Source organism: Mustela nigripes, chromosome 13 (genome assembly GCF_022355385.1).
Source record: "Mustela nigripes isolate SB6536 chromosome 13, MUSNIG.SB6536, whole genome shotgun sequence".
Lineage (NCBI taxonomy): Eukaryota > Metazoa > Chordata > Mammalia > Carnivora > Mustelidae > Mustela > Mustela nigripes.
Genome location: NC_081569.1, coordinates 3,438,595 through 3,451,071, shown reverse-complemented (window position 1 = coordinate 3,451,071; position 12,477 = coordinate 3,438,595). Strand labels below are relative to the sequence as shown.

General features: G+C 50.4%; 1 long non-coding RNA gene across 1 annotated transcript in view; it reads right to left on the bottom strand.

Moving 5' to 3' along the window:
* The window catches only part of LOC131998994 (uncharacterized), a 76,481-nt gene that overhangs the window by 43,254 nt on the left and 20,750 nt on the right, over nucleotides 1–12,477 (bottom strand). The window lies entirely within an intron of this gene.

Sequence of the window (12,477 nt, the reverse complement as noted above, 5' to 3'; positions counted from 1 at the left end):
TTTCAACAAAAATCAATGTTTCAATAAACATCGCCCTTTGGCATTTGGATTGGACTTAATTCACAGACTAATTTTGGAAAGGATTAAAGCGTAAACATTAAAGTGTTTCCAGTGTCTGAGCTTAGCATGGACTGGATTTGGACGGTGGAAATGCTTGAAATTCTTGAAATTCTTTTTCACAGTGTATGGGTGCACATACATATTTGTGCATATGTGCACATGTTGGATGGCCCTACTCCATGGACATTTCTTTACTCTTCTTCCATTGAGCTACAAACTGTAACTCCCACTGCTAGCACCTGTCTTTCCAGCTTGGACATGGGGATACTATGTCTCTACTGTCTCTGAGGAGAGTCAGCAGGAATGATCAGGAGACGGGCATGGACTGCTCTGTATTTGCAGCCTTCCCAGGCTACGGTCCCCTGGACGATGGTCCAACGTAGCACGCGGCACTGGTGGGAAACGGATGCATAGAAACGGGGAAAATGCTAATGTTACAGAATTCTGGAGGTGAGGGAGATAAACTGCATACATTCTGGCTGAAGTGACTGGTTCTTTGACAGAGCTGATAGAAACAGTAACAGCTGTGGACAGATGCATCCCCATCTCCATAGATCTTCCTTGAAAGAGCAGGTATCCCTAGGCTGCCTTTGGGTCTGAAAGATCCACCGAATTTCACTTTTCAGGGCTGGGCCCTTGTGGGACTATTTCCCTGTGCAGAAAACACCAACTATTATATATAACATAGTATAAAAAAATAGCTACTGTTTCTTGGCCATTCATTCCCTGCCCAGCCCAATACTACCCTTTTACATTCCACTTTCACAGCCACCTTTGGGATAGATAATATCAGCTCTACCTTGCAGACGAAGACATTAAGGTTTTGAGCAGTGAAGCACACCCAGGCCCCTCCGTGAGCGAACGACTTCCCGTCTCTCCGCACAGCTCAGCACCGACCTACGTTCACTTTGCCTTTCAGGGTCCTCCCGCCCCTGGGACCTCATCTTCCTGGGGGAAGCCCTGTGATGTCTACTTCGCCTTCTTGGCAACTTCTCTCCTCCATAAATCTAGAGCAAGGCCAGGGGGAGCTCCTTGGTCGGATGCTGTCTTCGCCATGCCTTAATGAGCCCGATGGAAATGGAGCACCATGGCCACGTGGCCTGGAAGTTAGACTCGGGAGATCCCTGGTGGGGTTCAGGCCATTATCACCCAGCCTGGGCTTTAAGTGCATAAGAGCTCTCGGCATTGACCGGACTGGCTGCTCCGGCCGGCTCGCTTGTCAATTACCTCTCATTTGTCCGGCTCACCTGGCGCTGGGGGAGCACTTTCCTGGCATCGGGAGCCGCCGGTTCGTCCTGAGGGATCTGGGGACTGGGCCGACTTTTATGGACGGGAAAGCGGAGACCAGGCTGTATTGAGTTCGTGTGTGTTCTCAGTCTCCTTCCGATGCTTAATGTTTACAACTGGAATGATTTCTTCTTTTCTTCTTTTTCATGTGGCTGGATCTCGAGTTTCAATCCAGCCGTTCAGTGAGCCTCTGAATGAGGCTATGTTTGGGGCATCAGAGGGAGACAGGAGAAGGGAACGGATTGATTACTGACCACGGGCCCTGGAGACCAGCCAAAGGAATACCTCCGATGTGGGGGCTGGTGGGCATTACCTGCTGTCCGGAGGCATGGGCTGGAGGTCTCCAGCTGCACAGCTGTGTGTACCTCTCACGGAAGTGGCTTTGCGGAGGCTCCCTGGGGTGACAGCAGAAGACAGACCTGTGGTCTCAGGACCTCACCTCAGATCAACGTGACTTCTGTCACATTCTTAGATCAACGTCCCTTCAACGGAAGGGACCATATCTCCACCCTTCTACTCTCCTAGCCCCCACAGGACGTTGGGTTTGGCACCAGACAGAGCTTCATGAAGAGGCTGGTTGGCCGGAGTCTAAAGAAAATGGGTAAGCAGGCAGCGCCTCCAGAAATGGTTCAGGGAAAAGGAATCCCAACCACCAGCAACTGGAGCCAAAACCTCGGGCCCCCAAAGCACTAGCAGTAACACTAAAAACAGGAGTCCGAGCAGTTGATGCTGGGAGCTGGACCTGGTAGTGGACGGAGAGCCAAGGTTGGTGGAACTGCCTTGTCCTGAGCTGGTTGGCCAGGGGCAGTGATGTTCCTCTCAGTCCTTAGGCATTGGGGGAGGAGAGCCTGAGGACTTCCCGCCTCACGTGTGCTTTCTGGAATGGAGGAGTCAGGCTGAACTTTTACATAGAGACACCAGGAGAGCAGGAGTGGCAGGCTGGAAGGGCCAGTGTCAGGGCAAGAGATTGGAGTCTGTCAGCCAAACTTTCCAGATCTACCAAGCTGGAAAACTATGGCTCCTGGTTGCTGTTCCGGTCTCAGAAATGTCCCTCTTGCTACTTGCAGCCAGTTACCAACTCTCTGAAGGCACAAGACTCTACTTCCGTAAAGTTCTAATAACATAGCTCTGTAAAGCCACGGTGCAGGGCTCTGAAACTGTTCTTTCTGGGGCACTGACCCTACAGATTTCGATTCGGTGGGTCTGGGTCGTTGTGGGGTGGGGGGCTAGCTCTGGATGAGGGACAGCTAAGGAAATCTGTATTTTTAACAAGCCAAGGAGCTTCAGGGGCCGATGGGGGATCCATCATTTCTGGAAACACTGCTAGATCCAGAAGGCCAATATGGCAGCCTCAGTGCCAGACCTCCAAGCAGGCTTGCCGCTGCTGCTGCCTTGGGCCTGTTACCCACATGCCTCGCCCCTACACTGGTTCAGGCTTACAGTCCTGCAAAGTCTCATCAGCCCTGGATCCTGTGACCTAACTTCTTAGCCACTCCCCCTGCCCCAATGGCTCTCCTGCAGCCTGGCCACCTGCCCGGTGATCTGATCTCAGGCTCCTTCCCTCCCCTCCATCCCCGTGGATGACGAGACCACGTGAGGCTCGCCTGCCAGTAGTTACAAGTAAAACCTTGAAACTGAGAAACCTGTGAGAGCCAGCAGTCCAGGAAGACAGGTCTCTGTCTTGGTGGGGGAAGGCAGAAGGTCAAGTTTGGGGATATTTCTCTGATTTTTTTCTTTTAGGGAACACAGTTAAATTATGGCACCACGAGAAGGATAAGGACAAAGCCCTTACGAATTTTGTTCCACAAACCTCGGACCCCTAGATTGGGTAGCGTCTAAATGAGACGTGTGCGTGTTTACTCTGACTCTAATCTCATGTGAAGGGTTCCTCTCTGGGAACCCAGAGGCAGAGGCAGCCCTAGCAAGAGCTTTCAATCTGTGAAACTCACTGCGTGTCTCTAACTCCCCTCCGAGAGCTATTGTCTTGGACTTTCCCATAATTTCTAGGACCCTCTGCTCCATTCATCTACAAAGAAAATAAAGGACAACGAAGAAATTGTTTAGCGTGACCATTAATTCAACATGTAACCACTACCAGGAACATGCATGTGTTTTCCAAGAGGGTCCAGGGTCCTTCTGGATTCTTGGGAGTCCCCTGGTCAGGGTCTGCCTCATCTGTCACGCCACGGCTCTGCTCAGGGTGACACTCTGGAAGGCCAGGAAGTGGGGCGCTCTCGGGGGGTCTCTCTGGCTGGCTTGAAGTTGGCATGCCAGTGACAGGCAACCCCTGTGTTGAGGGCGAGTCCTCAATGCCTCCTGAACGAGTCATTCCATACGAGCCTCCCGGCCTCAAGGGACTGGTCTACTGATGGAGCCCCGACTCGCACTGGACCCATCGGGGCCCTTCCCTGGAGCCCAGAGCCTGCCCGTGCTTATGTCTGCAGCTCCTGTGGGAAGCTGAGCAGAGAGGAGGAAGCAGACAATGGGGAGAATCATGAAGACCAAAGAGGAGACCAAATCTGCTGCCATTCTCTGCGCACAGAGCGACCCCACGGCTGTAAGTTTGCAGGGGTTTATTCTCTCCACAGTCCCGGAAGCCGGAGGTCCAAGATCAAGATGCAGGCGGGCTTGGTTTCTTCTGAAGCTCCCTCCTTGCGCTGTAGATGGTCCTATCTTCTCCCTGTGTTTCCACACGGTTAACTTTGGCACATGCCTGTGTCCAAACTTCTTCTAAGGACACCAGTCCCACTGGAGTAGGGCCCACCCCAAGGGCTTCATTGTAACTTAATTACCTCCTCCAAGAGTCCACCTCCCAGAATAGGTTCAGAGGTACTGGGATCTGCACCCGTCCCCGGCCTTTCTCGGGCACTCCAAAGGATCAGTGGCTGCTACAAATGGTATCTTTTTTTAATTAGTATATTTCTACGTGGGTATTGTTAGTATGTAGAATTTTTAGGGTTTTGCTATATTAGTCACAGAAGACCACTGTTTGTAGTATAAATTGCAAGTGTTTTCCCAGTTTGTTCTTGGATTTTTTTTGCTTGGCTCTTTTTAAAAACCATATAATTAAAGAAAAGTTACTGCTTCTGAATTTGAGCAGTGGTTAAATTTCTCTCTTGTGTGAGAGAGAAATAGGAAAAAGTGGCAAAGGGCACCTGGGTGGCTCAGTTAGTTAAGCCTCTGCCTTCAGCTCAGGTCATGGTCCCAGGGTCTTGGGATCAAGTCCCACATCAGGTTCTCCGCTCAGCAGGGAGCCTGCTTCTCCCTCTCTCGTTCCCTCTGCTTGTGCTCTCTCTCTGTCTGTCAAATAATATAATAAAGTCTTTAAAAAAAAAGAAAGAAAGAAAAAATGGCCGGGAATGGAGGGAGATGGGTAGAGTTAGGGTCTGGGAACACCAGACGGAGAGCAGAGACATGGCTAAAGCAAGTAAGCCTCTTGGGGTCTCAATTTCCCTTCTCATAGGGTTGATGCTCCCCCCCCCACTTCCTATCCCCAAGCCTACACTAATAACCTTGGAAAAAAAAATAGCGGTAAAGTTTCTAGTGCCTGTACGTTTCTATCCAGGAACATATAGGAAATCTGGGGGAAAAAACCTCAAAGAAGACTATAGTGAACAACATATCAGATTTCTTTAGTTTTCCATCCAAGGAAGTGTGGCCAGAATACAGATCCTACCGCGTGGCTGGGCGGGGTGGGGGGGGGGTGGGGGAGGGAAGGGGGGGGGGGAAATCATTAGCTGCCCTCCCGCCAGCTGTCTGGGACTGTAAGATTCAAGCAAAACCGGCCGAGATGTGCTGTTCTCTGATGTAGGCTCAGCTCGGGGAGAAATATTGATTCTGGGCACAGCCGTCCCTGTTTCAAACGTTATTTCATGTTCGAAAGGAGTGGAAGAGGCGATGAAAGGTGATGAAAATCTCTCCGTGTGCGATGACAGTGTCCATGAGTGCTGTCCTTAAAAGTAGAGTCTCCGCGATGGCAGCTGCTTCCCCCATGTCCCTTGGGCGGGGTCGGGATGTTCATCCCCAGAGGCCGCCTCATTTCTCAAACCCCTGCTTAAGAGCCAAGTCCTTTGAACGATGTCTGCTTCCTCTGAGGGTGAAGTCGAGTTCTGGGAAGCGTGGGAAGGCCTTTGGCGATGGGGAGGTCAGCTCCGCTGTTCCATAGTGGTGGCGGTGGATGGACCATCAGGTTCACGCTGCCCTGACCACCAGCCCTGGGATCGGCAGCCTCCGCTCAGGACAGAGGAGAGAACACAGCCACCCCAGCCCACATCCCCGCCAGGCGCCGCTGCCGGAGCCCGGTTCTGTCCTCTACCTGAGCCGCAGGACCAGTGCCAGTCTGCTCCCCGCTCGGAGGCCACCTCCGTGTCCCCCCCGGGTCCCCCAACACCCAGCAACACCCAGACTCTCACTCTGAACCACTCTGCACTCTGATACCTGCGTGCAATTGCAGACGGGGCACTAACATGAGGCTGTAAAGCAGAAGGGAACTATTTCTAAACTCTCAATACCAAAAAAACACATTTCTATTGAGCATGCTCGAAAAAGAATGAATTACTTTACATATATATACATACATATATGTATGTGTATATATATATATATATATATACAGGGAGAGAGAGAGCACGTGCACACACCTATGAGTTGGGGGAAGGGCAGAGGGAGTGAGACTCTCTAGCAGACCCTCCACTGAGCCTAGAGTCCCACGCCGGGCTGAATCTCACGAGCCCAAGACCATGACCTGAGCCAAAATCGAGTCCGACGCTCAGGCGGCTGAGCCACCCAGGCCCCCTGCATCACGTTCCTATTCTCTCTATAGAACACAGTATCAGGAGACTGGTGTCCTCTGTCAGCCCTGCTTATGTCGGTGACATTTCCCAGATGCAGACCATTTCTCTTGACGGTCCCTGACTAGGGACCCACTAGGGACTCGAGCAACTCAGCTCTCAATCTGTTCGTGATTAAGCAATAAAACTGCCTCAAGACATTACTAATATGTAAATGATCACCCTTAAATATCGTACCTCCAAACAGGATAACATAGTGAAGAGGGGAGATGGAGTGGGTCTTGGATCAGTGGGCAGGTGTCTTTACTATGGACTGTTTTGACTGCCAGTAAAAATACTGTCTACAGATAATTCACACTGTCAAGAATTTGTCTATGGAGGTTGGAAGATGACGTCATTCCCCTTTTAATGCTGTCTGGGTCTCTAAAATGCCAAGGATGGGAACTATCCCGATCATCTTCCTTTTCAAGCAAAAAGAATTGGATTCCAAAGGCACAGGGATCCGTGCGAATGAATGAAGCACGGAGGGAACAAAGCTCTTTCTTACAGGGCACTGTCACGGTTGGCCAGTGAAAATGTTATAGGTCTGTGTTATCTGTCTCTCCCCACAAGATTGCGAAGATTTGGGATCTGTTTTGTTCACTGCTGGGTCTCCAGACAGCGCTGATAAGGAACTACTTAATAAATCTGTATTAAATGAGAAAAAAACAAGAGAAACCAAGATCAGTGTATATGGAGAGACCCTCAAAGTGGATGAGGCGGAAAAGGGCAAGAGGAACGCAGAGGTGGGCTGTGTTGGGCAATTTGTGGATAAGGACAAAGACGATGGAGTCAGTAAAGTTTCCAGATTTGGGCACAGTGCCAGTCGTGATTTTCCTGCCTCCCAGCTCCCCATCCAGTGACCCCCTGAGGGAGCAGAAGCGGGGACCAGAATCTCTGGGGTAGACTCAGACTCTGCGTCCACATCTCAGTGAATGACAGGACAAGCCTCCCTCCCCGAACAGCAGATCCCGGACAGACCCACAGTGAGCCGTGGAGAATGACTGTGGCAAGGTCTTGGAGGCAAAGGAAGACTCAAGTGAGCCTAGCATCCGAGGCTACGTTCCCCCCATCCCCTGGGGGAGAAGGAGAGAAGCGGAGCTCCTGGCAGCCTTGGAAGGTTAGAAGGTCATTGCCGAGCCCTCCTTCCCTTGCTCAGTCTGTCACCCAGTCACATCCCCTGTCGCATGAGGCGGTCTCAGCCGTCTCTTCACTTCTACCTCCCAATGAGCCTCCTTCATCCCCCAATCCCGTCACATCTGAAATGCCGCCTCCACACCAGGGCCCCTCTGATCTCTTATCCACGCTGCCCTCCACAATGCAGCCAATGTGACCCGGCCACTCATCTGCTCACTGGTTTAAGAAATTTCAACTCCTCACTATTTTCAGGATTCAGACCTGGCTCTCTAATGGCCCCCACAAGGCCCTGTGCCTCCTGGCCTCACCTACTGGTCCAGCCTCATGTCACACCACGTTTCCTCTGACTTCAGAGCTGGCCTGGCACCCTGGTTTTCTTTCAGATTTATGCCCTCTCCTCAGCCACAGGGCCTTTGCACATGCTCACACTTCTGTCTGGGAGGCTCTTTCCAATCTCTGTTCCTCAGATCTTAGCCCTGTTACTGACGGCATACCTGAAGGGCGAAATGATTACTCTCTCTTATCCTATCAGCTTTCACGAGTGTCGGAACCATCAAGACAAAGCAAAGGCTACCAGCATTGACCTGGCACCGGGTACCTTGAGGGGCCTTAACCAGGAAACACTCAGAACTGGAATGAAATGGACCAGCTACCACAATATCAAAGAGAAGTCAGCCTCTCTCTTTCTTGGGAGAGGTCTGGTGTTCTCTTGGGAAGCCAATGTTGCTCCTGGAATGGCTCTTCCCTGCCCAGCTGACTCACCCATCTGACTTACCTAGAGCCTCTTGGGCTGGACAGTGTAGGTCTGGAGGAACAGGAAGGGAGAAAATAGGTTGACTTAAACACTCGTGGTCCTAGACTGTGTAGGTCAACAGTCTCCTCTAGTTGCCCTGGGAAACCAATGGGCCACAGCCACTGGGCAGAGTGGGGAGGCAGGGACATGGGCAGGAGGAACAGATCACCTCCCCAAGCCTGAGAACAGATCACAGGGGCTCCTGAGAAGCACACTAATTGGGTTCAATGAATTTTGGCATTTTCAGCATGTTCCCATGTGCCCATCGAGCGTCCCTGATAGGAAGGCAGTTGGTTGTGTGTCTTCCTTGCTCAAATCTCTCTCAGGGAGATGACAGAAAACACTGGAAACAGGAAAAGCAAGGCTTGAGGGATTCCTGCAGCGACAGGAACCTGACACAGCGCAGGGAAAGCACAGTGCCGTCTGAGAAAATTCACAGTGGTTTCTAGATGCCAGACTTGCTGTTCCATCTAAAAAGGTGTGTGTGGGGTGGCAGAGGTCTCTGAGCCTCCCGGGAGCGGCTGCACATTCGAGCGGGGAGCACTGAACCAGCACCTGCTCCCTTCCCCTTATTCTTCGTCGGCGGCATCAAGGCTGGGGTCCTCAGAGGCTCGTGGGCCAGCAGCCCTCCCCACCGTCACCCGTTCCCAGTGCTGTGCCACCCCGTCCCAGGGAATGGGCCACATGGCCAGCCCAAGGGGCTGGTTCAGCATTGGAGGTTTCTATCTGAGCCTCTTCCAGCGGCATCACAGTGAGCATCTAGACCTTCATCTCTTTAGAGAAGAGTCTCATCCCATGTTTCGCTTCACTGTTTTCCAGGGATCAAATCTATCTAAGCGTTGCCAGACTCACCCAGATCAGGTTACGCTAGAAGCAAATGCAGCAGCTGAACGATGGGCTGAGACTTTACGTTACAGGGTGATGGACCCTTCAGCCTGGTCCCGAACCTTTTCCTCAGCTTTTTCTTCCTCTGATCAGTTTCCTACCTCATTTTCTTTCCTTTTCTCTTTATTATGGTTTTATTCTTCTCAGGCTTTGTTGAGATACAGCGGACACAGAATGCTGTGTTGAGTTTACGGTGGACAGAGTGTCGATCGGATATGCACACTGCGCATCGATCACATGGGTATTGTCTACGTATTGATGCAGGCCCTGCATAGATACTGCAAAGCGATTGCCACCCCAGCATTAGCTAACACTGCGGTCGCATCACACAATTACCATTAGACTTGACCCCGAACAACATGGGGGTTGGGGCACTGAGCCTCCGCACCATTGAAAATCCGAATGTAAGCTCTCACTCCCCACACTTGGCAAGGAGCAGCCTACTACTGTTAGAAAGTCTTCCCGATAATGTGACAGCTGATGGACACACATTTTGTATGTCGTGTGTGTCATACGCTGTATTGTATAGCCCAGCAGGCTAGAGAAAATGTTATTGAGAAAAGCATCAGTAGGAGAAAATGCACTTACAGGACTGTTCTGTATTTAGTGAAAAAAAAAAATCCACATATAAGGGAACCTGCACAGTTCAAACCTGTGTTGCTCAAGGATCAACTGGGCTTTCTTTTTGGGGGGGTGGGTGGGAATATCTGACATTTACTCTCTCAGCAACGTCAGTGCAGAAGACAGTCCCCCTTGGTTCACTGTGCTCTTCCTATAGCGCTTCACAGAAGTTGTCGTTTTTATAAATTGAAGGTCTGTGGCGCCCCTGTGTTGAGCATGTCTGTTGGCACCATTTTTCCAACAGCGTTTGCTCACTTTGTGTCTCTGGGTCACATTTTGGTAATTCTCACAATATTTCAAGCTTCTCCAGTTTATTGTTTGTCATGGAGATCTGGCACCTGAGATCTTTGATGCGATGTAACTGTTTTGCGTGTGTTCTGACGGCTCCGCCGACCAGCGGTTCCCCTCTCTCTCCCTCTCCTCAGGCCTCCCCATCCCTGAGACACAGCGATATTGAAAGCAGGGCAGTTAATAACCCGATGATGGCTTCTAAGTGTCCAAATGAAAGGAAGAGTCGCACGTCTCTCACTTTACATCAAAAGCTAGAAATGATTAGGCTCAGTGAGAGGAAGGTGTGTTGAAAGTCTAGATAAGCCCAAAGCCCGGCTGCCCGCCCCAAACAGACAAGTTGTGAATGCAGAGTAGTAGTTCTGGAAGGACCTTACAAGTGCTACTCCAGTGAACACACGAATGATGAGGAAGGGAAACCGCCTTACTGCTAATACGGACAAAGGCTCAGTGGTCTGGACAGAAGATCCCACAGCCACAACATTCCCTTAAGCCAAAGGCCTGATCCGGAGCAAGGCCCTCACACTCTTCAACTCTGGGAAGATGGAGAGAGAGGACGAAGCCACGAAGCTGCGGAAGGCAAGTCTGAACCTAGCAGGGTTGGTTCATGAGGTTGGTTCATGAGGACAGACCCCGTCCTGGTACATCAAACTGCAAGGTCAAGCCGCAGGGCTGATGGAGAAACTGCGGCGAGTTCTCCAGAAGATCTAGCGGAGGTCATTCATGAAGGGGGCTCCACAGTCCTACACCATGGCTTTGCAGTGTGGACGAAACAGCCTTCTCACAGAGGAAGATGCCATTTAGGACTTTCAGGGCAGGGAAGGGCAGGGCCTGGCTTCAAAGCTTCAAACGACTGGCTGGCTGTCTTGTCAGGGGCTCATGCAGCTGCTGACTTTAAGCTGAAGCCTGTGCTCGCTGAAAATCCTAGGCACCTGCAGAATTACACTAAACCCACTCTGCCTGTGCGCTACCCACAGAACGACAAAGCCTGGAGGACAGCACATCTGCTTACGACATTTGCTGAGTATTTTAAGTCCACTGTTGAGAACTGTTGGTCAGAAAAAAAGATTCTTTCCAAGATATTACTGTTTCTGGGTGTTGCATCTGGTCCCCCTAGAGCTCTGACAGGGATGGTTCAGACCTGAACACAACATCCACTCTGAAGCCCGTGGATCATGGAGAGATTCCGACTTTCCTGTCTTATTACTGAAGAAATGGATTTCATAAGGCCATGGCTGCCATAGACAATGATTCCTCTGCTGGATCTGGACAGAGTAGATGGAGAACCTTCTGGAAAGGATTCACCATTCTAGATGCCATCAGGGACACTCATGATTCAGCGCAGGAGGAAGGTAAGCCCACAGTTTCTATGGGTCACCTCAACCAGGGCTGATCCTTTGGGAGGCATCTTCTATGTTGCAATATCCAGTGGGATCTCAGTCCTCAGCGGACGTACTCATTCCCAACCTGGGCGCCCTTCTAGAAGTTGCAGCACAGACATCATTAACTCTTGGGTCGGGGCTACTTTTGTTCCATAACAAACATTCTGTTTAGCTCCCAAAGGCAGGGAGGCCCCTCTGGATGCAGTTTTATGGACATAAGTGTCCATAAAAATGTCCATTTCAAATGGACATAAGACACTACACCACAGTTCCATGACCGTGGACAGTCATGGCCTTTAAGCTGGAAGGAAGGATGGAGCAGTAGACAGAGAAAATCCGTCTTACTGGTCGACCGCTAGGCTAGCACCATGTTGTTTCTCTTCAAATTCCTCTTGTATATGCCGAAGGAATCCACGCATCTGGGGGTGATTAGGGGGAGCAAAGGGGTGGTTAATCCCCTCTCAACCAAGAGCACATGCACACCTCATTCTGAAGAATATCCAACAAATTCCTTCTAAAAATGTAATTTAATTCTTACTAAAGCAATATGTGTACATAATTTTAAAAGTCAAGTGATACTCCATGACATATAAGAAAGTCAGCAGTGTCTGCCCCAGTCCTTCTGAAACCTCGATTTGCTTCCCCTCGCCACGGCTCACGAGAAATGCTTGAAAGTTTTTAGCTTCTCTTTCAACTTTGCTATTTCTACACAACACATTTATATTACTAATTATGATTTTCAACATTTTAGAAGTCACCTAGAGACTTCCCATTTCTGAACTTATAGTACGTTTTCTAGATGGCTGTACAGCCCATCCCCGTCTTCCCAATTTTGTTATATCAGTTTTTGGTCAAATCGATATTTCGTATCACCATCATTATGGTTATGCCAATGTTGTTCACGCTAGCACATGCACCATATTACGATTTTATTTCCCTTACTATACCGTTTTGTATTCATTGCCTTACTTTGTGTTCACTTAGTTTTACAGCAATTACTTATCCCTGATTCCTCCCCAAACATTCTAAAAGAATGTACGCTCCATGCGGTCAAACATGCCTTCTTAACTGATCAGCTGTGGGGTCTTCCCTCAGAGCTAGCCCTCCCGGGGCCGGCATTCACAGAACGAGGGGAGGGGCCTCAGCGCACAGTCGGCTGAGCGGACATCACACCAGCCAGAGTGTCTCTGGTCCA